Consider the following 26,197-nt stretch of genomic DNA (forward strand, 5'->3'; position numbering starts at 1 on the left):
TTCTCTAACCTGGTTATTTTGGTAATTAAAAACTAGGAAAGGAAAGACATCATTGGCCAATCCCTATTTTATTGACTCTTTTTGTTAGGAGAGTAATCTCAGACTGATGAGTCACTATTCATTTCATCTGAAGCTTTGCATGTATGTATTTTTTTACTGTTTTATCTGTCAGCTAAAAATAACTCTTGCAGAAATGACAGAACAAATTTTATGAGGAAATAATAAAATCTACTGCTGTGAACATGTCACTTGAGGCAAAAACAGTTGCTTATGCTGGCTGGAATGTTACTCTGATGTCTTTAAATAACTTCATTAGTCAATAAGATGCGGTTTAATTATTTAAGTGACAAAAAAAGATGAGCTTTTGGTACTTACATGTACCCACTGTTTACTCTTTTTAGACTATTCTTTACATTAGAGCTGCAAGCATTTACAAAACCCCATTTGGCTGGCAAAATGTCTTTTTGTTTACAAAACCAGAAGCTTTTAGCCACTGCACGTTTTTGAAGGCTTCCTGCTGGGATCCCAAGCTAACATTTTTTTTGCCAGCAGGCAGCACTTTTAGCTCAGGGGAACCTGCTGTCACCAAAAGAGATTTTTTCCTCAGGTGTCTTTGCTTTTTATTGCAGCGTCTGAGGAGACTGATCCTTAGGAGAACCCCACTTCTTTGTCTCTCTGAAATGCAGTCTGGTATTCACTGTGCACATTTTCTGCTTGAACTGGCATCTCTCAGTCATAGAATCATAGAATTTTTTAGGTGGGAGAAGACCTTTGAGACCACTGAGTCCAGCTGTTAACCCAGCATTGCCAAGTCACCACTAAACCCGCGTCCCCAGGTACCACATCGACACGTCTTTGAAATATCTCCATGGATGGTGACTCCACCACTTCGCTGGACAGCCTGTTCCAAAGCTCTACAACCCTTTTTGTAGAGAAATTTTTCCTAATGTCCAACCCAACCCTCTCCTGGTGCAACTTGAGTCTGTTTCCTCTTCTCCTGTCTCTCGTTATATATATATATATATTTTTTTTTTTTTTTGGGGGGGGGGGGTTCTGGTTATATTGACCTGTCAATAATTGATATTGCTGGTTCCAGCCTTCCTGATAAAAGACAGAATCTGGTCTCCTTAGATTCATCCTTTGGCTGGATTCCACTGTTCCTTCTTTCTTTTAGACTGAAAAGCAGGAACTTGCACAGTTGCTGAAGATTTAAAAATCATTGTGGCAATTCATCCTCCCTGTCGCTGTGAGACATGGGATCATGACAACAGAGCTTTTCTTCCACACTGCACATTGAGAAGCTTCAACCAATTCCTTGTACTTCTCTTTCTCTCTTTGCAAAGCTGTGGCAAGAGGAATCATGATTTCATCTTCTGATTCTCTGTGGTCATCCCTACGAGATTAAAAGGGCATTGCATACTAAAGTAACTGCAACAGAGCTGTTTCTCTTTTTTTTGCTTCTGCTTTGAATAAGCTGGTACTTCAAAGGATACGCCATCTGCCTCATTTCAGAGATACTTGCTTCAAAGCTAGGCACATTTAACAAAAAGGCAGGTAGTAAAGACCCTCTAACACCCCTTTCAATTCTAAAAAGGGAGGAAAAAGCCCAACAACAATCTCTGTTTGAGTAGATTCTTTAGTAGAATTGTGAAGTATGTGGCACAGTGATACTTTTTAATAATATATCAGAAAAGAAGATATGCAGTTTCATCTTCTTGTCCAACAGATCATTTCTTTGATCAGTTCTCTAGGCAAATTCTTTGTCTAAAAACAAAGCATTATCAAGGAAAAGGTTTCATTCTAGAGACTACAGAAGGTGTTTAACTGTGCGTTCAACTTCAGACTCTCCTTCCCAGTCCACGAACTGCACTTAATACAACTGTGTGTGGTTTTATGCCAAGCTCCAAAGAGCTGAAGTTCATGATTGCCATTTTCTCCCTGATAGAAATCAGACCTGGTACTCTGTGTGGCCCATGACAAAGGCAAGTGTCATCCTGGCTCAGGAGACTTGTTTGCTGCAGTTGGATCTCATTTAAGTCACTAGGCCAAACTACTGAGGAATCATCCACCAACTGTGTATAGGAGATGCCCTGTGCTTTTGTGAAGGTGTCAATACCTCTGATTGACGTGCCCTTAAATGTATCTTCCCTCACTCATGACAGTGAATAATCACATATTACAATGATTTGTGCTTGCAATCTCGATCATGTGCTGTAGTACTGCAGTGCTGAGAATACAGTTTTGTTGTTGGGTTGGGTTTGTTTCCTGCCAGCAGATCTGGCATAATGCCATTTACCTGCTGGCTCTAATGTTTAGCTTATTCTTGCCTGGGTTTTTTGGTTTTTGTAGTGCATTTTTCATATTTTCAAGGTTTATAGAACAGAGTTTTCAGCTTTCTGTATAGTCCAAGTGTTGCTATCAGGGATAAATCAGCTTATTTATAGACTTCTCATGCAGTAATGTCATGCTATCAACTTGATTCTGCTAGTATAAAATGTTATCACCACACTTGAAGAAAATTTGATAATTGACTGGCACTCCTAAGATTGAGTTTTACTTGGATGAGAGAATTAAGAATTACATCAACTCATGGTAAGATTCCCCGCATGTTTCCAAGTCTTCTGAAATTACTGTGTTTATTAGCATTTAGGATAAACTATGGTTTTTAATTTGGAGGTTCCTTTAATTGATTAATACACCTTCCAAGTGAAAAACAGTCTTTACTCCCACTGAGAACTGTGATAAACAGTAAATAAAGCAAATGTATCTTTTAGGAAGTGATTTCATCACTTCCCTTATGTTTGCTATTTTGGCAATGGTGTCAAAAATCCTGAAAAACAAATACTCTGTCCTTTTTCACTTTCTCTCTTGATGGAGTTTCTTCATAACTTTACTATGCAATTGAATGTTGTTTCCTTATTCCTTTGATTTGAAACTCCTTGGTAGTGTTTAACTGGGATCTTTGTGCTGTAACTGAAGACCAGTCATAACTACCAGGACGTGGATAAATGTGCCTGATGGTTATCCAAATGGTTTTCCCCCAGTCCTACAGGGTTTTCCACTAATTCCAGGTTTTTTCAGCTTGTGCAAGACAATCTGGCTGGACAGTGTCAAGGGGTTTACTGAAGTCAAGATATGACATTTCCTACTTTGCTCTTAGCTACCAGGTTTGTGTTAAAGGAATTTAGATTGAGCTGTCAAACAGCTGATTTGCTCTCAAGAAGCCTATGTTGGTGGCTATTCATCTCATGGTTAATCTCCAAGTGCTTATAAATAGTCAGTTTAATGTATTTGTTCCAGAAGTTTGCCTGGGGCTGAAGCAAAACTGAGTGGTCTGTAATTGCTCTGTGATTCTAACTTGTCTTTCCTTTCCCAACCTTCCTGCACAAACCCTCATCTCTGTAGAGACAGGAAATGCCTTAAAAACAAAAATGATTTTTTAAAAAACACATTAGCCACATGATTTCTGCCAGGAATAAAAACTTAGAGGGTGCCCTCTAAACAAACATAAATGTCCAGCAGTATATTAATTTCCCAGTTGCATTTGCCACTTCAGAAATGCTTGTGCGTTGGCACAGAGAAGTTTTTTTTTCTGAACACATCAGCGAATAAAAAGTGTGTTTTCCTCAAGAGGAAGTTAAAGATTGTAGAATGCTGAGGAGAAGTTCTGGAAGGTCAGTGAAGACAGTCCAACCTGCAAGTTTCTGCAGCCATTATGTAACTCCCTAAATGTTCTCATTAATGGCACTGTGCCCATACTGAGAAGAATTACTGTGTACAACTATTGTGTTGCAGGTAGAGAATTGACTTGTCAATAAAGCACTGCAGCTTCTGACATTGTCTTAGCTCAAGCAAACTAAATACCTCCTTCACTTAGTTTCTGTGAAGTTACAGCAGATAAAAATTCAGGCTGCCCTAGGGTAGTGATGCGTTCCTATACTTTCATCCTTCAGAGGTTTTCCCACATTGTACAAGACTTAAAATATGGGAGCAAGAAGCATGAGATACTTAAATGCAATAAGTAATACTGTTGGTGGTTCATGTTCAGCAGTATTATCTGGACAGAGGGAGGTGTGTGTATGTTTTCTTTCTGATGATCCTGTTTTTGCAAACAAATGTGTGTATGAAAGAAGGGCCAGCTGACACACAAATGCTAAGCAAGGGCAGATTGTGCCCAATACCCGTTCTGAGATTTCAAAGGATGCTTCAGTTTAACAGGAATATGAAAAATATAAAAAGAACTTGGGATCTTTGCACTCATCAGTCCAGAATATTGGCTGTTTGTGTTACGCTCCACTGTGGATGGGTTTGTGCATTTGATTTCTTTCTGCGTGTTCAGCTTCTGTGGTCTCTCCCCTGTGGAGCTGATGACATGAAGTTCCTTCCCTTGAGGATGTTCTCTGATTTTTTTTTTTAATGAAATCATATTAAAGCTGAAGTCAAATCCAGAGCAAAGAGACTAAGGGACAAGAAGGGCCATAAGGAAGGAAAATGTGACAAACACCTGGAAATGAAATACCTTACTTATTATTTGAAAGATACCATTAAAGATACATTTGGAACAGAAAAACAAAACCTGCTATTGAAAACTATTTTATAAAAACAAATTAATATCATTCAGTTGTCCACTTACTAGGATTGGTCTTCAATTTTTTTTTTTTGAGTGTTGAACTGATTTATTCCAACATGCATGGCCATCCTACCATGGAAATATAAAATTAAAACCTAAAAGCCATAAATTTCCATTCTTGGTATCACACAGATTCAGTGTAATGCCCTGTGAACTATTTCAGAATGCTCCCTGCAAAATCTTAGTGTGACAAAGTGTCAGTTTTGACAGATCAGTGGTGGAGATTGCACAGACTTGAATTAATAAAGGTCAGAATCGTCAACAGGACGAGATGCCTGGTGGCTTGTCAGCAAGCACTCAGACATAGTGGGAGAGAGTTTGAGGAAGGGCTGGGCCTTCTGAAGTGCTTAAATATATTCTGAAATTTTATAGGTGTCTCCAAAACATGAGAGTTCAAATAGTTTAGGTAAAGTAAAAGCAAGGCGAGGGTCTTGACACTTGAAAAAGCTGGGGTTTTTCTGAGTCAAATGCACTTCTTCCTTCTCCTCATCTGCCATGAAAAAAACCCCCATGTTCATCTGGTGTGCGAACAAGGATGTGGAACTTGATTTGACTTTGGAAATAAGTGAGCTTGTGAGGTAAAACAGTGCTTATGTTTTAATAAGCTGAGCGTCCAGTGAACATTCAGAATATAACCTTTACAAACTGACAAGTTCAGAATTGGTTGTCATAGAAAGTTTTCTTAAGATAGCTTTCACAAAGGTTTTAAGTGGGGGAGCTTTCTGCTTATGTAGAGGAATTTTACATTGGAAGCAATGTTCTTGAAATAAATAAATGGCATTTTATTTGGAATGAAAGATTATCTCCACTCTACATTTAACACAAAGTTGTTAGCTACTTAAGCTGAGAAGTGGAGGTGAATATACATAACAACTACTCAATTATATGATTGGAAATGTTTATGGAATCAGTTAGTCCTACTGTGAGGGAACCACCTCTGTTTGGGTGCAAACCATGTTAATCATGCTGTGTTATTAATCCAGAAACCCAGCACTGGGGACACTGATCACACATTGCTTTGTCTGCAGTTATACACAAACCCCTAAATACTTGCTATGACTTGTAGCTGTATTCACTATGGTCATGGGCCTGACAGCTTCCCCAGTATCTTTAAGATAATTTAGAAAGGAAACTGAATTGGAGAATTCAGAGAGCCTGAATTTACTGGTTAAACCAGTGCGTGTGCGTGGTGTTTGCTGCTTTTGGTTTGTAAATTAAACCTTAACACAGTTGTGACTGTTTCTGTCCCCCTTGGCTGTTCAAGGCTTCTGTGTGCTGGGCACTTGAGCTAATGAAAGAATGTCTCCTTCAGCTGTTATTTTGTCCACTTGGCGTTTCAGCAGAACAGAAAAGTGGTGGAACAGTTTAATTCAAATGCAGACAAGGAGAGCAGCTGAGAGGAGCAGGAGATTGAATGAGGTGTGTGCTGAGGGAACTGGGGCAAGGAGTTCAGAGAAGAGGAATGAGGGGTAATTGGAAAGGGGAGTAAAGATGGAAAAGCACAGACTGATTTTGCTTTTTAGGCTTTGGGGTTCTTACAAGACCAGCTCATTTATTAGGAATGTTTTTTGTGTTTTCTAAACCAGTGGTTTCAGCTGAGCAGTGCACTTTGTATTGCATTTCCCTCTTATTTCACACCAAGAGGGAAGAAAGCAGATGGTTGAAATGTTGATTCTCAGGCTGGTTTGTTCAGTCTCTGCTGATGAACTAAGTAATTATCAATATCATTCTGTAGAGAATTATTTTACTTGGAGATATGCCTGTATTAAATGCTGAGGCAGAGAGTGGTGTATTAAAAAAAGGCTGATTTAAAAGAACATAAAAGATCATTAAGATTCCAGTGTCAGATATCCAGAGGATTCTTTCTTATAGCTATGCATTAAAAACAGTTTTTTAATATTTTTTTTGCCCTTATCCTCTTTCATTACTGGATGATGTGAGTGCCAGACTGTATTTCTAATTTATTTTTCCAATATGACCAGATTAAGATCCCAAATCACCTTTAAATTCCTTTTGGCATTTGATCTCAGAATTTACCTCTTTAAACTGTCTCCCTCATTTTCCTAGTCAGAGAGTGTGAGAACCAGGGAGTGCAGGTGACTGTACCTTTACCTTTAGATTGTCCTCCTGGCCATGACAAGGAGAGCTGAAGCCTATTCCAGAGGTGCTGCTCAAGTTGGGAAAGAGGAAAGCTCTTGGAGGATGAGTAGGACATTAGGCTTGACTTACAGAACAGTTACATGGATGGACAGTGTGGAACTTGAATTTTACACAAAAAGGGGACAGGAAATTTGTCTTTTAATGAAAATTAGGTAGTTTCCTGGGGAAAATGGAGGTTTCTGTTTCTCTAGTCATACTGTTGTACTCTGTGAAAGATGCATTATAAATATAACCATCTTTCAGTCTCCATTCATCAACGTATATTACCAGTGACTTGTGCAATTTATTCTTTCCTCCTGACTTTGTGTTACAGACATGGTTTTGGTGCCAGGTGAATTGCTAAGGAATGCCAGCCTTTCCATATAGAAACTCTACGGGTTTTTTTATGTTCTCTCATTCTTGCTTTAACCAGAGCAAAAGACAACTTTTGGTCCAGGAGAAAAGTCAAGGAATTAATTTCTCCATCTGTGAACATACTGTTTACTCTTTCATCCCAACATTGGAGTGATTCCAGTAGTTTTACTATATATTTAAAGGCATATAATATCACTTTGATGATAGCTGTTACAAGTAGATAGAAACTAGGTATTCTGTTTTATTCTTTCCCTAAATCCTCACCAACCTGAGTATAGCCTCTTAAAAGAAATAAAGTTATACTAAAAGTAAAAAGAAATTGTATTTAGATAAGATCCATTTTATCTCTTATTTAATTCGTCTTACACCTCACAATAAATGGTAATTTTATGCTTTAATACTTCTGAAGAATAACACCAGACTGCAGCTTTACTCTCATTCCTCTGTAGAATTCAGAAGCAAGGAATAGTACAGGCTGGAAACAAAGCGAAACAGTTTCTAAGGATTTCCCTTTTTATAAAGGTTGCTCAGTGGACAGTACTCTGCACAAACTAATCACAAGGGCAATGGGTATTTTGCAGAATATGTATTTAACCAGTTCTCAAGAACAAGATTTTAAAATATTCACGTTCACTCCATAGTTATGCTGCGAAATGAGCAACCCAGTCACGTGTTGGCTGCAGGGGAGCCAAACAGCAAAACACAATTTCTGAAGGGTTTCTACTTCACAGGTCACCATCTTCTCTTATTTTTAAGATCATTGCTAGCCCTGTGCAGGAATTGACAGTTCTTGCCCAGTTTGTGGATGCTGTAAGCAGCTTTGGCACAGATTACTGATGCAGGGCTGGACAGCAAAGCAGCAGAGGATTTGTGAGAAGCTGCTTTTCTGCAACCGTTCACAGTCTGAGAGAGAATCAAGATAGGAGAGAGCCCACAGATTTTAAAAGATAAGCTGAGTCTTGGAGAGGTGTTTTTAAAGAGGTCAGGTGTATGGATCCAGTAGGAAGCTTAAATCCAAGGAGTGTATTATTAGGGAATGAAGCTTTCAGGTGAGACAGGTTCATGCAGACTGGAAAACACATGGGGGTTTTGTCTCCTTTCTGTTCTCCATGTTGTGTTTCTAACAGGGAAGGTGATGGTGTGGGCTCAAAAGAGGTAATGCTCTGAGCGTATGTCTTCTGTCTCAGCATTTTAGGAGTGCAGGACTTGATGGATCTGAGGAACACTTAGGGATGGCAGTGTTTGCAGTGTGGAGTTGGGATCCAGGGACAGAACTGAGAACACTTTCTCCTTTTTCTCTCCTGCATTATGGGTTCTAAGACTGGCTGAAGGCAGACTGGAAATTGTGAGGAGCTCTTCTTCATAATGAAAGGGAGGGTCAGCAATATTTTTTTTTTTAATGGTCATCTGCTTAAAGAAAGCATAAATCCACTTTTTCTGATGCTTATATAGTCTAACTATGTGATTTTATACTTCTTTTGGCAACTGTAACAATAAAAACAAAAGGAGAGAGAGGGAGAAGTAGTATTTACTTAAGATTCCAGGCTGCAGTAACAGATTCTGTTGAAGAGCCTTTAAACCACTTGAATATATTTTTTTTTTAATCAAAATGTTATTGTAAGAAAATAGACTAACTGTGCTGATGTAACTACATTGCTGTGTAGAAATTTAGTATTGGGATATTATTCCATTGTTCAGTTGCACCCAGATAGGTGATGATTGAAGTGTCTGTAGCAGCGTGTCTGTAGCTGGGACATAGAGAAATTATGCAAATATTCAGGTAAATAAAAGGAGGCAAAAATTAAACAAAATAATTTTGACTCTTTTTTTTTTTCCTAAACACTAACAATCTGTCATATCTCAAAATACTTTTGCTAAATTAAATTTGAATTAAGTTTCTGATTGTTTTACTTACTATTGCCAGTTTGGTTTTGTTTTTTTTTCCTTTGATAGTTGTGGTTGTAGGTAAAACTACATTAAAAGCAACCTCCATTTTGGGAGACCTGGACAGGGAAAGGGCCAAGACTTTGAATGCTGGGAGGTTAATTGTAGGAGTAGAAGAAATTTGAGCTAATTTAAAGTATGCGTGTGAAGTTCAAAGTTCTTCAGCTGAAGAAGGCACTCCTTGTCAGAGGAGGAATGAAATGGTATTTCTGTGTTACACAGTTATGCTGTTTGAGAAATAATTTTCATATTTCAGCTGTGGGATTGAGGGTCTTAAACTGTCAGTCACTGCCAGTGTGTTGATCTGCTGTCTTAGGACTCTTTCAAGCTCTTGAATTCTTTCTTTTGTTTAAATGATAAAAGGAGTTGAGCAATAATTGAGTTTCTAGAAAGGGAATTGAAATCAAATGTATGATACCTGCCCAAAGTACAGCTGTATTTTAGAGGATGCAGTAAAAATAGCCTGGACATTTTAATGGTTTAAATGGTTGTCAAGGATTAATTCCCAACGAGGTATTCTGATAGCAAAAAAAAAAAAAAAAAGAGAAATGAGTGAGTCAGGCAACCCTTGGGGCAATATTTTTAACTTTAAAGAGATACTGAGTTAATGTTTTGTCATCTCCCCAGCCCTTGTGCATCATGTAGGCAGCTTGCACAGGCCTTCCCACAAAACTTCCCTACTGAATAGGTCATCCTCATTACTCTTGGCTGTCCATTTGCAGCAGCTAATGCAGCTATTGTGTTAGAATAAAGCTAAATAAACACACACACACACACACCCCGCACTCCATCCAAAATGGCAGTGCTGGTAAAGCTGTGCCATATGCCATCATTATTTTGAATCAGAAATCATAGTCACGGCACAATGTCTAAACAGAAGACTGTAAAATTATCTTGTGATCTTGAGCAAGGTTGGCTGGCAAGGCTCTCTGACCCATCTGGAGTGCTGCAGGCTCACACAAGGCTGAATCCCACTGCTCCAATGAAAAATTGGAAGTGGAGGGGCCTGGGAGTGAGGTGTGTGGAACAATGAATTCCTGTGAATACCAAGACAGGATACATGAAATAGAGCAGAGGTTGGTTACACAAGCAGGAAGCTTTCTGGGGGTAAAGCTTTCTGTAGGTTCAGAAACTCCTTGGGACTTTTAAAAGCTTCTTTTAGTTCTTTTTCCCTCCTTGGGATAGATTCTGCCTTAAGAGGGGACTGGTTTTATTCTTTAAACAACTGCCTTCTGCTGTTACCTTTAGGCTTGCCATGCCTTAGAGTATTGACTGATTTTATTTTATTGTTATTTCTCCTAGGCAAGAGCTGTGGTTCCAAGTTGGTAAATTTGGAAGTATGTGGTATTTTATCTTCAGACAAAAGAAGTTAGAGCTTCTCTTGAGCTCATGGTGCTGTGAGTTAGAAGCAGGCAACATCAAGTCCACCTGTGTGGGGGGTTTATTTTTGGTTTCCAGCGAGGTATCACCATGATATTTTTCAGTTAGGTCTTATTTCTGTCATGACAGTCCAGAATGACCTGAGAGCTTCTTATTCTCATATAGGTAATCCAGAAATCTTGCTCTTGTGAGAAGCAACCTTAATCTATCATAGATTACCTACCATAGGAGTGTTGGGGGAACTCCCTCTTGTCTGGCCCTGTCCTGTGTGGGTTAGAACACAGCATTTCCTTACTCTGAGACTCCAGAGTGCAGGATCTTGTCCCCAAATAGGCATCTTACAGACTCGTCACACCAACTGGGTGTTCTGCATTTTGCATTTCTGCATTTTGTGTTCTGCTTATTCTCTTTATTCTAAAATGTGAACAGGTTGATTAAGCTTTGAGAAGGTCTCTCTTGCCTGTGGTTGGGGGCACAGTATAAAACTTGAGAGAAGCTTCACTGGAAGCTCAGAGGTGTTGATAGCCACCCTTTTGGAGCTTTGAACTTGTAGAAAAAGTTGGCAGGGGGTGAAAGATAACCATATATCTTAGTTAAGAAGAGATTTGAGAAGGGGAAGATCTAAGGTGCCATTTTCAAATGCTGCTAAGCAAAGCAACGAGTGAGTTTTTCTCCTTTTGGTATTTCTCTGTTGCACAAGAGGAGGATGATGGTCATTAATAGTAGGCCTGGATCTGCTAAAGAAAAGGACCTGTGGGAAGAAGATCCGTATGGATGGGTGTAGTCTGGTTTTGTTGGGATGTGTGGAGTTGGACACTGATGCACAGCTTTAGTCCTTCAGTGTTGTAAACTGGCTTTACACGTGCAGTCTGTGTTTGATCTGAGCCTTCTGACTGACCCACAGGGCTCTTCCTTGATGTTTATAGATTTTACGCTTGACATGAGCTATACAGATGACAAAATTGGTATAATGGTGCTCTGTCTACACCTCATTCCACTTCCCAGGTGTTTCATTACTGTTGGAAAAGCTTCCCGTTTAGGCTGCTTGTCACACACTTGCTGGCAATGTTTGTCTGCTCTTGTACATTAATTAGTACTGGCAGGAATGAGGAGGGTGCAGGAGAGGAGACGTGACCCAAAAATGTGTTGAGGTCACGTTCTCCCCTGAGATGCCTCTTTTTGCAAAGTGTATCTTAATACCATCTGTGTCTAAGGCCATGGCTTATCCCCAGAGTCAGTGGGTTCAAGCAGGAGGATTAATAATGATTATTTCACCACTGTATTGTGGCTTCCTGGTTACCCAACAGCTTTTACGTCCTATATTAACTTTCTACTTTAGTATCTTTTTGGTTCATCAGAAATCTCCCTTAAAACCATGAATGCTGCAGGCATAACCATCATTTTGTCAGGGCTTCTGGAAAAGCAGGTTTATCTGCAACTCTCTGCTTAAACTCTGAGTAGTTGATGGCCTGAAAATATGAGCACCACTGATACTGCTCCTAAAAGAAATAAAATTTTAAAAAAATTTAGAAAAGTACCTTTCTCTGTGTTTATAATTGCTTCCATGCCTGACCATGGACATAGTGGTCACATACAGATTGGCTGGTCAGTCAAATAAAAGAAACCTCTTAGAATTTAATCACAAGCCCTAAATTTTTCAGAAGGTGCTTTCCTCTCTTGCAGTTTATTTACGTTTCTTGAATCAGAAACTGAAATAACAAACCAGCCTCAATAAAGGGTTAATAGTGACCAGACATTAGCTGTAGAAAGGCCTCAGGGATGCCACAGAGCAATGTGTTGTTATGAATTGTAAACAAACAACAACAAAAAAAGGATAATTAAATATGATACAAACCAGCTTTTTATAAAGCTTTTACTATTGTTTCTGTTGTAGTGTAGCTTCTCCAAACTACACAGGGCAATCCCTACACATGGAAAAGATCAATATTGTGCAAAAGCTATTTCTATCCTCATCAGAACACAAATCATTTCCACAGCCTTTGCTGCGTGAATATCTAAGGGATTCCATATCACAAATGATTCTGCTCATGTGCCATCCCTGTAACAAAACCTCCTGAACTATTGTAAGGTCTCTTAGACAGAGCTGGAGACTATATGGCTTCAGCCTTGGGGTTTAGTAATTTAACAATCATTTGTGGCATTTCACTTTTGAGATAAGAAGCATTTTTTATATCTATTAGTTTGACTTTCAGTCCTGTTTTTCTTTTTTTTTTTTCCCTAAAAATCCTTTTTTTTGTCTTAGCTATGCTACATGAAAGAATTGATGTAGATAATAAACCTGACCTAGTTCTGATCTTAAAAACTGCAACTGATGGTAACTTTTTAGGGAGTTTGATCTCCTGTGAACTAATCAAGGCTTAGGTGGTAGCCTCTATGGGAAGTAGGTGGTATCATAAAAATTCCTCAACAGGTAACTTTCTAAATTGGAATGAAAAATCATAAGAAAAATGTCAGCAGAAATGCTTTCTTAGACGGCAGGCAAGTGATGGCTTTCTGACACGCACAAAGACACACTGTGGAAATACATCAGAGGCAGAGGTATCGTTCTGTTTCTTAGTGAAAAACAGAAATAATTATCAGCTTCAAATTATCAGTGATCCAGAAGGGAATGTAGAGGTGTTAGTCTTGCAGTTCTGACCGAGCAGGAGAGGGGGAGATTTCAGCTTACAACACACTCAATGACTAAAGCTCACATCAAGAATGAAGATAATTTAATTGGCAAGTTTCAACACCTGGCACATCCTTTCTAAAGCAGGAAGAGCTGCTGCAATGAAAGCACTTCTGTCATTTATAAGGAGTTCACCTGCTAACTATATTGACCAGTGAACTAAGAAGCTCACTGTCTTGTCTGCTGAATTATGATTAAAAGTGAAATGTAAAACTCCAGAGATAAAAAGCAATATGTAATATTGACACTGGAGATGCACACCAGTCACTCGGTGCTGTACACAGAACTGCAGTCAGACAGGGCAGCCTGGAGCAGTTATTAAAGGAGCACAGCAAGTATTTGCATGTTTGGGGACTGAAGGAGTTGTGCTGTGCTGCCCCACGATGCTGACCCTGCTAATGCTGTTACACACACATGACTTGCAGTGCTGCAGCAGATTTATTCAACAGGCATGTCGCAGTTTGTGAGGCTGGAGACAAAATGCTGATGGGCCACTGGGCTGAGGCCATGTCTGCCTCTCAAACAGGCTTCTGGGAAAGGCTGCACATATTCCATACAGTCAGAAAAGGGCTTGGCTGTGGGGGTACAAAGGAAGGTGTTTCTGCTTCTCTGCCTTCCTGAGCACACAGGGAGTGGAGAGGATAAGGATACAGTGCCCGTGTTTTGTGTGCCTGAGTGGATCAAGATGCATTTCTGTGTCATCTCACATCCCCTCTGCCCAGTGAACATGCTGGGTATGAGCAAAGCAGTGCTTGCAGGGCTGTGGCAGATTTCTTCCACTACACAGGAGAAGAGCTGTAGAGTCATTATGTCTAATTAAAGGAAAAAATAAAATTAATCTCTGTAGTCTGAGCCTATTCATGCTTTCCCTGGGCTACTGATGAGAAGGGGACAACTCCAACATAGCTCCTCTCTCACGTTTTATGTATGGATTAGTGCAAACATGGAGTTGATATAGTTTTGGCCAAAATTATAATTGTATGAATATCTGAATTTTGAACTTTATTGGTGGAAAAAGTACATTAAGATGTTTTCCTCCTAGAATTCCTGAATGGTGTAATAAGGATCTACATGTCTACCACATGTGGGCATTATCTGAGGCTCACTGTAATCACAGAACATACTGCCATTGGCTCCAGCACTCTTGAAGCAGTCCTGGTGTGGTCAGTGGGCAATAGCACAGTTTCCATGGTACTGCATTTCTTCTTTTTGGAGAAGTTATTACAACTAACATGTCATAAAGTACTAAACCTTTGCTTAGTGAATATTCCACAAACTGGAAGAAAATAAAGGATAAAGAACACAAATTTTGTAATGAAGACTTTTGTCTCATCAAGACTCGTGACCTTTTTCTGCCCTGAAATATATGCCAGATAAAAAGTTGTGGTGAATACATTCATTCTGTGGCATTTATTTATGCAATAATGCAAACAAAGCAATCTTTACTATCACTATATAGGATAGTAAGTTATCTTTAATTATCACTACAGAATGCTTGCAAAATCAAATACTGTTGGCAATCAACATTCATTATACAATAGCATGATTGCATCTGTTCATATTACCAGATAAGCAGGGAAAATCAAAACAGTGTCTGATACATCCACTAAAACTGTCTGAGCAAAATATTGTATCCAGCTCTCTTAATATCTCTCAGTGACTTTCATCTGATGAAGGTCCACAGATACATAACCACAGATGTAAATTTTCTAGTGCCTCAGAAATTTAATACTGATACATTTCAACAGACTGGATAGTTGGAACCCCACTCCAGCTGACGTGATTATGGGCACAATATAAACTCATGACAGAGAGCTGTCGAGATCTCTGAGGCCGCAGGTGCAGGATTACAGTAAACCCCATTGAAACATGGAGCATTCTGCCTAAATGCATGAGTATGAAATTAATTAAGCAGTTGATCACATAATAAAAGTATGATGGATAATCTAATGGAAACTACCAGCTCAAAGTCAATAACAAACTTTATTCTTTCATTAGATGCAGCTGATTTTCAATTCCCCTATTTTACAGGATTTTGTGCTTAATAAAACACTTAAAAACAAGAGGGTGTTTTTTTTTTTTAAATGAGAATTCAGTGTATTTATCTCCATTGGAACCTATAATGTGTGTAAGCAATGCAGAATTTATAGACAGACATATCTGCAAGTAAATCTCTAAGATACTTGGCTGAAAAGCACATCAAAGCATAGTGAAATAATGAGACAGGCTCCAGCTGTTGGATTCCAACAGCTTTTGATTTGTGCTCTAGTAGAAGCTCCAGGTTTTGATTCTCTGTTGATTATTTCCATGGTACTGGAGATGATTTGTGCATTATTTAAAAAATAGGCAGTAGAAAGCAAACAAGGGCAAGTTTGCAAACTGCATCTGAAAGGACATTTTGCCTTCTGATACACGTTATTCCTTTCTATTCCTATGCTCTCCATAATCAGCTACCCTGGCTAAAAAGGGCCTTTTAAAATACATATGTAAAAGATTTTATGAAAACAATAGGTAAGTTTATCAGAGAATGTTGTGAGCAAAAAATCCAGGGATGTCTGTTCAGGCAGCTTTGCTCCTCTCTGTGTAGAAAGGCTCCTGTGGAAATTCAGAGCCTTTTTAGGGCACATCTTACCATGAGTCTGATACTGTCAAGAAATTATTACCAGTAAAAAGCAAGTGCCTTTAAAGAAATTTGGAAGCCTTATGGAGGAACATGAGTCAAATACAATCATCATGTTGCTTTGTAAATGTACCAATGGCACTGTGCAGATAAGCTTCTTGCTCCAGAAGGAATTTCAAAAAATTTGGTGCTAAACTGTAGTCTTCCTGATTTTATGCTAGAATGGCAGAGTAAAAATTAGGAAACTTTAGGGAAAGTGTTGTATCTCAGTTCTTTCCTGGATTAAGGTTTACATCTGTTTCTACTTTGAATTTTAGAGGTAGTGTGTCATTTGGTGATGCATTACACGAGGGTTGTCACTTGTTACCAGAATGACAAAATTCAACCAGGTATCCTGAAAAATGTAAGGGTAGTAACTTACCATGATTTTTGAAAGTTTTCTCTTTTTCTGGTGCAGATCAGAATGTTAATTGGATAGCTAAAGGTGTAAGTGCTTGGATTTAGCCAAAGCCTGCAGTCTCAAAGAGGTATTAAAAGAAGAAACAAATCCTTTGTTTTTAATGTAACCTGGTGTTTCTGTTGAAATGGATTTATTAGACCAGGTTTTCTCATAGGTTTTGAACTTTACTTACAAGATAATATCACGGTAGGCAAACTACAAATGCTATTTAACAGCAGGCTGTGGCTGTATTTGCCAGGCCTGCCTCGAGCAGTCCCCTCGGAACGAGTCCACTGTCATTTAGTAGGAGATGTAGGAGCAGTCCAAGGATGGAAGTGAAAGCCCAGGTCTCACTGAATCTTGCATTACCTCCAGCAGTCGGGAATGCCTTTCATTTTGAGGATTGAAGGTGTTCACCATCACCTTTTGGTTCATTCTCTGGGAGCAGTTTGATATCTGAAGTTTGAATCTGCTCAGTCTAAACAAACTCTTTAGTCCAGGCATCCCATGCCTGTGTCTGTGTGCCAGCTGCTGGCTGGGCTGTGTTATTCTCAGGCTGTTCTCTGGCTGTGCATTAAAAACAGTTGACTGCTGAAACATTTTTGTGTGGAGCTCTGATTGAAGCTTGTGTGGAAGGTAAATATTGCATTGATCTTCCAAGAAGCCTTGGATAGACAAATCCTTCATTTCTGCTGGGTTTAGACCTGCACAAGATTCTAAGACCTGCCCAAGCCTCAAGAATGAGTGACCAAAAAGTATGTGCTTAAAACCTTGGGAAAACTTGAAAATAAAAGATGCATGGAGATGAGAGCTAAGGAGGTGTTTCCAAGGCTGGTAGATCAAAGTTGGAACATACATCTGTTACAGATGTCTCTCTGCTTTGAGATGTGTTTAATCAGTGTGTTGTAAATATGCTAATCATATTAAAGAGAGGATGAAATACCTTGCAATCTTGATATTCCTTAGTTTCCATGTGTGGTGATTATTTATTATTACTTCTGCTTCTAAATGTCTGACTTAGGTACCCTATAAAGAAGCTTTCATTTACTGGTAGGGCTTATCTGTTTGCATTTTTATTCATTTTTCTTTTAATCTTTGTAACATTACCATTTCCCTGTGAAATGTAAATTGTGGTGAGGCTAAGAGGGTGATGAAGTCACATCTTAAGCCATTTACTCAGTTTTAGAAAGTCATCCTCAGTTTACCTGATGTGATGTACTGCTCAGTAAGACTCAAGAGTAAAACTTTTACTTGCACACTTGCAATTTCTGCTGGAAACTGATTTCTAAATACTTAAAAGAGCGTTCCTTGGCAGTGGGGACAAGTGGGATGACAAGAAATAGAAGGTGTGGGTTAGGTTTTCCAGATCTTTGGGGTTACTAGCAGTAAAGAAATTGAATTTCAGGTTTAAATTCCCTTTTTTAAGGGTTAAAACTGATCTTCTATGCACTTGTAACTCAATTGCACTTGGAAGAAATGGACCACCTCGAAGCTGCACTGACAGCTTATGCAGGAAGCAGCACAATACCCTGCACACTTGTAAATAGTTGTGTGCTAAGCCCATTTTGGCACCAACACTCATCAGAATGGATTCCTGAGCACCATCAAACTGCACTGAATGTGAAGATTCAAATAACGAATATGCTATTGGGATGTTCTACTGAGCACTTTGGAGGCTAATCTAGGTTTACATTTTTTGTTTTTCTAAACTAGTCTTTGGTTTGATGTTTGCAGATGTTGTTTGTCACTTCCACATCCTGTGTGTGCATAAATGTAATCCCTATGATAAAAGTAACTAAAACATTAAGGTACATGATGCCATCTCAGAATACAGTAAATGAAATGTGAATTAATGAACACATAGTCAAACACCAGTGTAGTAACAGAATGTCATTTTCAAGGTCAAGGTATTTATCAGGAGAAGTCAAAACAAAGCAGATGACTGTGCTAGTTAAATAGGAAAACAATAAACCACTTTTTATTAAAAAAGCTGAATTAATCAGATTTATGCTTCCTCTTTAATAATTGAAAGCAACAAGTCTGAGAAGACTTGTGTTCTCGAAGTGGTTAACTAGTCAGCAACATTGGCTATAATACTCCCATTTTAAAAAGGACCTTTTAAAGATGCTCTATAAAATTAAATTTTAATGAGTAGTATTAAACAGTGATACTTTCCTTAGGAGCAAATGCAATACTAGCCTGAAGCTTTTGCTATGTGCCATCAGCCTCAGTACTGTGCTGTGTATTGTCTCTTGTTATCTTCAAGTACGGGAAGTATGATGATACTACAGCACTTTAAAGAAGGGAAAATACATTTAATATTATCCTTAGTATACTAGCTATTTCTTGGCTGAATAGTGGTGTTCCTGTTGCTTTCACAATGTGTTTTCTGAGCAGTACTTATGGGGTTTTTTTTTTAATAGGATGTTATGCTCTTTCAAGGTTCTTACATTTCCCTATTCAGTTCCTACACTGAATAAGAATTGGCTAGCTGAAGAAGGATTTTGGATGAGCAGTATCAAAACATAGGTGTGTACCTCTGAGAAAGAATTGTACTGGCTTTTCCCGAAGGAAAAACTCATGAGACAGTGACCCTTCAAAGATTTAAACAAAAAATAAAGTGTTTCCTGAGGGACATGAAGAGAGCAGAAGGGGAAGCAAAGAGAGGGGAGGAGAAAGGAGTGGCAACTTGCATCATTAACCTGGTAAATGGTACTAGAATATCAGCCTCCCTACTATCAGCAATGATTGGAATGAATCCAGGAATTCAGAATGGGTCTGTAAATGTGTCTTCAATTGTAGCCTTTGGCATAGATTTATATTCACAGTCCCTTGGGCACTGAATTTCATTTCCCCATTTGCTAAATGAGAACAATTTATCCTAAATCAACGATAATCAGAGTAAACACTATTATTAATTTATTGTTTCCAGACTAGAAAAAAAAAAAACAGTAAAATGAAACTCTCTTCTTTTATCAGTGCTTTCCCCTACCCCTTTTGCCCTGAGGATCCTATTAGCAGAAAGCTGAGCAACTCTGTTTCATCAGAAATAAATTATGCCTCACTTTTTTAATGTAACTACTGAAGGGTTGTAAAGATTAGACATACGTTTGAACCCGCTATCACTTGATGTTATTTTCCTTGATGTTCTGAGCTTCTTTAGGGGAATGAGACAACATGTTCTTCTGAAAGCCGAGAGCAGAGTTTCTTTAAAAGAACCCCAGCACAGATTTTGGTTGATGTACAAAATAACTCGGGATCTGTACAGAAATATTTAAAGTGAGGTATAGGCAGCCTGAAAGAGAGCTGTCATAATTCCTGGCGCGTGCAAGAGGCAGGATGTTTGCAGGGCAAAGAGGTGGCAGAACTAGTCACCCTCGTTTTTTAAATGATTAGAAAACTGTAATTCCCCAGAAACAGTAGGCTAATTCTCACTTTCTTCACAAAAGAGCTAAGGATGAAAAAACACCTTTAATTAATAAACACTGCTGGCACTACTTTGGTAACAAGCTGCTGTAAATGAAACTCTTAATTGCCTCAGAACAGAGTATTGTATACAAATTCATGTTACTCTTTAAGTGCAGTTCTTTGTTGAAGCTACTTAACAATTTTGTAGGAAATAGAAGTAGCTTTGCCAGCCTCCTTGTCACTGAAAGCAGTTCCTGTCAGGTTTCTATTTGTGGGCATCACTGAGGTTAAAAAGTAACCCAAAACATTCCCTCATCATAGCTAGAATAAACAACTCTCAGTGGGGTTTAGATCCAAGATAAATTACGCTGTGTATGAAGCTTCTGTTAATGAACCTATACTTTAAATTCTGCAATGAAATTGGATGATGAAAAAAAATTTTTAAAAAATTGTAAAATAAATATACTTTAAAATGTATATGTATATTTAACATTTTGGCATAAACTGTGAAAAAATATTTTGGACTCATCTATAAAGCTATGTAAATAGGTTTTTTTTGATTTTTTTTTTTTTAATTTAATCTTCAAATTGACTTTTTTTGGCTGTACTTTCAAAGACTCTGAGTCAGGCAGGAGCTGCCTCTCCTACATTGGTGAAGAAAACACCAGAGAAAAATAACTGACATAAGAGTATTTTGAATAGGTCCAGTCATGATCCTTTGGTTTTTTGAGATCCTTGAACTCTTATTTCCATTATTAGGGGGAGTAAAACCTGTAGATTGCTGTAATTTTTGTGGCATCTTTGCACTTTCCATAGGGAAAAACACACAGGTCAATCCGTGCTTAAGGACTGGAGAACACAATAAAGAGAATGGGAGAAATTTTTTCTTATGTAGACAAGTTCAAGTCTGTTGCAGTGATTTTGGTTGTGGGAAAACTTTTAGCAAGTTGTAGAACATTTTTCAACATTTTTTTTTTCCTATGCTATCTTTAAATGCTTGTGAAAAATGCTGAATTCGAGATAGTTATATCAGCTTAAACCTGACAGTGGCACCTAAAATAAGCATTCCTGCTTTCTTCTATTTTAGAGTTACTGAATGAGTGAATAGTCACCAGACTCGAGGAGAGCAGAAGACTGGTGAGTAGTAACAGACTTATTTTTTAATCTAAAGTGCACATTTGTGAAAGAAAACATGTTTGGAATTGTTGTACTTGCTTGGTTTGATGGTCTAAACAGTTCACAGAAATTATTTTTGCTGCTTAGCATAATGCCTTTAGGGTGCACTCAGTGCACACACACACACAGGAGGATTCCTGGTATGTTTTGTTGGGGGCTTGTTCAGTCTGGAGATTGGTTTTAGATGCAAAATGGATTATGAAGTTCAGCCTTTGCAGCAAGAGGCACTCACACTTGGTAATAACAGACTGATGCATCAGTTCATAAGGGGATCAACAAATATAAAGATGTAACACTATTGATTTTTTCCTAACAATTGGGTGAAACTTAATTAAAAAAAACCACCAGAGCTTAAAGACACTTTCAATTTAAATTTATTGGCTGAGATCATGAATGTTCTTCTGGCAGAGAAGACATCCTTGCCAGCCAAGAGATCCAGTAGCTCCTTGTTTGTGGGTGCCACCCATTAACAGTATTTCCCAGTAATGGAACTTGACAGTGGAGATCTGGGATCCCAGCAAATACCTCCCTTTAGGAGCTGTCTGATTGCTCTAAGTCAGCACACAGATTCAAGGGGCACTGCTCATTTCTGTTCCCAATGAACTGCTCTGTACAAAGCAGAGCAGATGTAGCCGCTCTGAATTCCCACAGCAGATGGAATAAGGAGCTCTATCGCAGAATATTCTGGAGTGATTGAGTTGTGACAGATTTGGCTTTAAATCCCTACTTTCAGGTAGGCAGAAAGAAGCTTAAAAATTCACTCTCCAATCATCTAGAAGTAACTCTCTGACCCTTAGAGTCACAAGGTGAGATGAGTGCACCCTAGTGTTGGATAGATTGCTGTTTGTACAAAATATGTAATATTTTCTAATAAGGAGAAAATAAATGACTGTGACACTTCACACTCTGATGGTTAGAACACAAACTTCTGGAATATGAGAAAATAGATGAAAAACCATGGAGGTCAGAACATCATGACCTTTCTTTGCCTTTGGAAAACAGCTTGTTTGAAACACCAAGAAAATGCGGGAACATCCTTTCTTATGTTTATTATTCTACGCCTAACCTTTGAAGGTCATATTTTTGTTCTTTTTTTTTTTTTTTTAAGCTTCTAGAACTTAATATGGTAGCATGATAGCTCTTGAAAGCATGATCTATCATATCCAAAAATTAATTAAAAGGAAAAGCTACACAAATGGAGATGGAAAAGAACACATGAATATCTTATCAGAGATATCTTGGGGGCAATTTCAAGGTCAGACCATTGTGAGTCTGTGCTGCAGCCAGAATGGCAGCTTTGATTCCTCACCTCTGACCCCATCTTCTTTCTCCCTACTTACACTGACAATTGCAAGGGAGCAGCAGCCCAGGCAGAGGAAGAAAACACCAGCAAAAGCCCCAAATGGCTCCCCAAACCCTTCCCAAGACAAGTCTGGCATTCAGAAAACATAGGAAGATTTTTTTCCTTTCAGAGCAGGTTTGAGTGGGATGTTTCTGTGCAGTTTTGTGGTCAGGATTGGCAGTGCAGAGGGGAGCAGCAGATCCAACATCAGTTTTTGGTACTCTGAGAGCAACTGGAACCTACTGTGGACCTGCTCCTGAAATTGCTCTGAAGGAAATCAAATCCCGAGAACTTCTCCAAGAGTTAGAATAAATTTTGCGTGATGGTATGTGTTAGTCCACAGAGTGATTCAGCTTCCTATAAGACACAATTTTAGTTTTATCTTTAATCAGCAGGAGATTCAACTGGTATAAACTGTGATCTCTCTTTGATGAGTGGCACTTAGTAAGTACTGCAGATATCATTAGGTGCAATTTCACCCAATCATTCATCTCTTAAGGTAAGTTAATGTCGTGAAAGTGGATTGAGGTTTCTGGTAATCCTCACCCCTGCTGTTTGCAGGCAGAATTTAAAAAGGTACAGTTCAGACACTTTATTAACACTTTGAATTTGACTTGCACTTTGGACATTTGTTTGTCTGATACTTATGTTTAGGTACATTTGCATAACAGTAAATTTAGTATTGTGATATTAATACAAATGCTTTTCCTGAACAAGCCCAGAAGCAGCACAAAACTCCAAGAACTGAGTATGTAAAAATAAATACTCAAGGTGATGATTACAAACTGGTGCCTAGCAGGGAAAAGTTTGCAATCCAGAAAATGTGCAGAACCATTTATGTTATTCAAGGTCATCATAGTAAAGATAGCAAGTAAATTTGAGAGTTATCTTTAAGATTATTAGGAGTGCTGGAAAATCAAGCTCTGACATTATCTATATAAGGAATAAATATGGTTAAATATGAGCCTAGACAGGTCTGTGACAGATAGCTCTTATTTAAGGTAGTTTTTCATTAAAGAACTCATCTGTTGATCCATGAATCAAAGATAAACTGAGGAAAAAAATATATACGTGTTTATTACAGAATATTTGCCATTACTTCATTCCGTGAAAAGTAGGAATCTAAAAAAGAAGCATTCTGAGAACAATTAAAAGAAATATTCCAGGAATTATCTACCTTACATATTACTGTAGTCTAAAGAATTCATTCAAGATTAAAGGAAGAAAAAGGAAATGCAGTAATTAAAAAACCCCAAACACTTATTTTGTGAGCACATCTCTTATTGTGGTATTTTTTCCCAGTCTAGTTAATGGCAATATACACATTTACTAATACACAAATTATTTATTTATTTATTTTAATGATTAGTTAGCAAGATCCATTAAACTCCTGATGAGTTCTGTCATCAAGAATTTTTAAATATAGGAGCTACAGCTGTTTACAGCTGAATCATTCACAATGTATATCAATCATTGCTGCTAAAACTGTGAACTGAACGAATATTTCAGCTTAAAGAACATGTTGGAGTAACCAAAACATGCATGGAAAATAGTCCTTTTCAAGAACTGTGGCTGATATTGCTTGTAATAGAGAGCCTAAATGAAAAAGTGATGAAGAAAATATCCTTCAGTACAATTACAAATCAAAATAAGAGATGCACTAAAAAAAATGTACAGAACATTGTCTGGAGGTCCCAGAGTGTACAGGAATGACTTCCCATTCCATTTCTGAGAAGAAGATTTCCTTTAGTTACAGGATGTTAAATATCCAGCAGGAATGGTGCAGTGTCCTTCTGCTGAAGAAAGTTCCCTGGAATAGGAAACGGATTTACAGTTTCAAAGAGAGGATGGAGTGTAGTGTGTATTTTTGTGAGTTCAGCAATGTCATTAACCTTAGTTTGGAGATGTCACTCTTGTTTAGCTCAAGTTGGGTAGCTGTTGGAAGGCAAGCGAAAATGCAAGTTGAAGGGAAATCAGTATGTACCAGGCAGAACAAATAAAGAATATTGGTAAAAAGAGGATGCAAACATGAAAATATATTGGGTTTGGTTTTCAGTCCTCGCTCCTCAAAATAATTTAGGGGAAATTCTAAGATAACCTGTGAATAAAGAATTCTTATTGTTGCCATGGCACCATTTTAGCAACAGTGCAGGAACTGCTCTTTGCTTCCTGAATGATACAACCAAAGTTATTTAGTGGAATATACACAGGAAAAAAAAATTTCCATCCACAAGAATTTAATCTGTGTACAGACAACAGATTTTATTTTTACCATGTTTAACACCATGGAAATTTCTGGAGTTATGTGGCTTTTAAAGATGTGTGCCATGAAATGGTCTTAATCTTTTGGATTCTCAGTCTTTAATTAACGGTCAAGCTTATTATACTTCAGATTTAGAGGCTTTAAATGCACAGGAATATTTTATAGTGCTAAGGTAATGGAAACAACTTATTATTCACTCTCCGTAGAAAAAGAAATAATTCTGTCATATCAGGAATTCTTTCCCACTAGCTGTTTTCATGCAAGCTGGTCACTTCTAGAAGTTGATTTTTCTGTGTAAAAACCAGAGTGGGTGAATGGAGGAGAGAAAGGAAAATGGGCTTTAAGGAAAAAAAGGATTGTATCCTTGCCAACTGCATCATGCATGACAAGGGCATGATAGCTCATCATGACAAGGAGTCAGAGAAAAGTGGAGTAATTTAATGTAATCATATGTTTAGAGAAACATAATAAGTAAAAGGACTAATGAATTCAGGTAACACAGATTTGTCTCCTGTGCTTGTCAGGGCCCTGCAACTTGAATAAGCATCATTTTGCTGTGTGATAATAATGCATCTTCTCCTTTATGCTTTCTGTCTTAACTATTTTAAACTCCACGCTCATCAGGTCAAAAGCTAATGCATATTGTGTGTGTGAACAGTAACCTATTACAATGAGTGTATTTATCTTAGTTGCTTAAATAGCTCCAGTGCCACACACTCCTCATCATCGCTGGTGACTTCTGGCACTTGCACTGTAACCACTCCATAATAACAGCCAGGGAATTTGGTGTATATATAACCTAAATATGTCTTCTGTGTATCTGATAGCTGAGATTAATAGCGTGCTCTCCTTGGAAATGGTTTTGCTGAAGCTGTGCTATCATCTGAACACCATATTTGCATTCATATTATTTTCTGTAATCTAAACATTTTCTACAGAAGGGAGGGTGTGGGGAAGCTTTTTGTCAGTACCATTGAGTCGTATTGTTGAGAAATTCTCTTTCTATCCCAACTTCTCAGTAGAAGATAAGTTTCTACATGGGGTCTAACAGTCAGAATGGAACACTTTGAAAAATTCTCGTAAAATTGAGTATTAAATATTGGAAAACTCCATTTGTCAACTAAACAAACCTGTCCAGCAGCTTAAAAATGTAAAGATTACTTTGGAGTTTGGAGTAGGAGCACAAGATCCAGATTCTCCAGTTAAGGACACAGTTTCTCTCAAAAGAATCCTCTCAAAAGCTTCTTCAGAACAGTTCTAATACTTTCTATTTGGCAAGAAATGTAATGAGCAACCAGGATGTATTTAAAATTTTCTCCTCTAAACTTGAACAAAACAAAGGAAGCTAGTCAAATGGAACTGAATGTTTTGAACTCATTCCTGGTTCTCTTAGTGCAAGCTCAGAATGTTTGAGAGAATACAAACACGTTTCGTCTCCAGTTTCATTCAATCTGTTTTCACTTTCTTGACAATTCAATATGGATATTTGAGAATTTTTTTTACATCAGCTCTTCTTTACTTTGTAATTCTCCCTTTCTCTCCAACTGAGATCACTTATATATATATCATTTCACACTCCTATTTTTCACCTTCTCTACTGGGAAAAATAGACTACTAAGGCTGATGTTCACTTTCTGAAAGTTGTTTTTCCTTTCAGCTTGGTTTCCTTAAAGAGGCTAAAGGAAGGGAAATGTAGAATGCTGAACAGGAAAATTTAGGATTTTTACTACTACATAACAAAATGCTTGGCTTGGGTGGGGAGAAATCCAGATTCCATTTTCCTGGAAGGAAG

At 38.1% G+C, this 26,197-nt stretch overlaps 1 long non-coding RNA gene across 1 annotated transcript in view; it reads left to right on the plus strand.

Moving 5' to 3' along the window:
• Positions 1-20,710: 20,710 nt before the first annotated feature.
• LOC114067276 overlaps positions 20,711-26,197 on the plus strand; it is a 214,759-nt gene continuing 209,272 nt past the window's right edge. Inside the window, exon 1 of the long non-coding RNA XR_003573368.1 lies at positions 20,711-20,761. This is a non-coding gene — a long non-coding RNA (uncharacterized LOC114067276). The remainder of the gene's footprint in view (positions 20,762-26,197) is intronic.

The sequence above is a fragment of the Empidonax traillii genome, unplaced genomic scaffold, assembly GCF_003031625.1.
Source record: "Empidonax traillii isolate 1590-97213 ecotype Southwest subspecies unplaced genomic scaffold, ASM303162v1 scaffold22:size5013007, whole genome shotgun sequence".
NCBI lineage: Eukaryota > Metazoa > Chordata > Aves > Passeriformes > Tyrannidae > Empidonax > Empidonax traillii.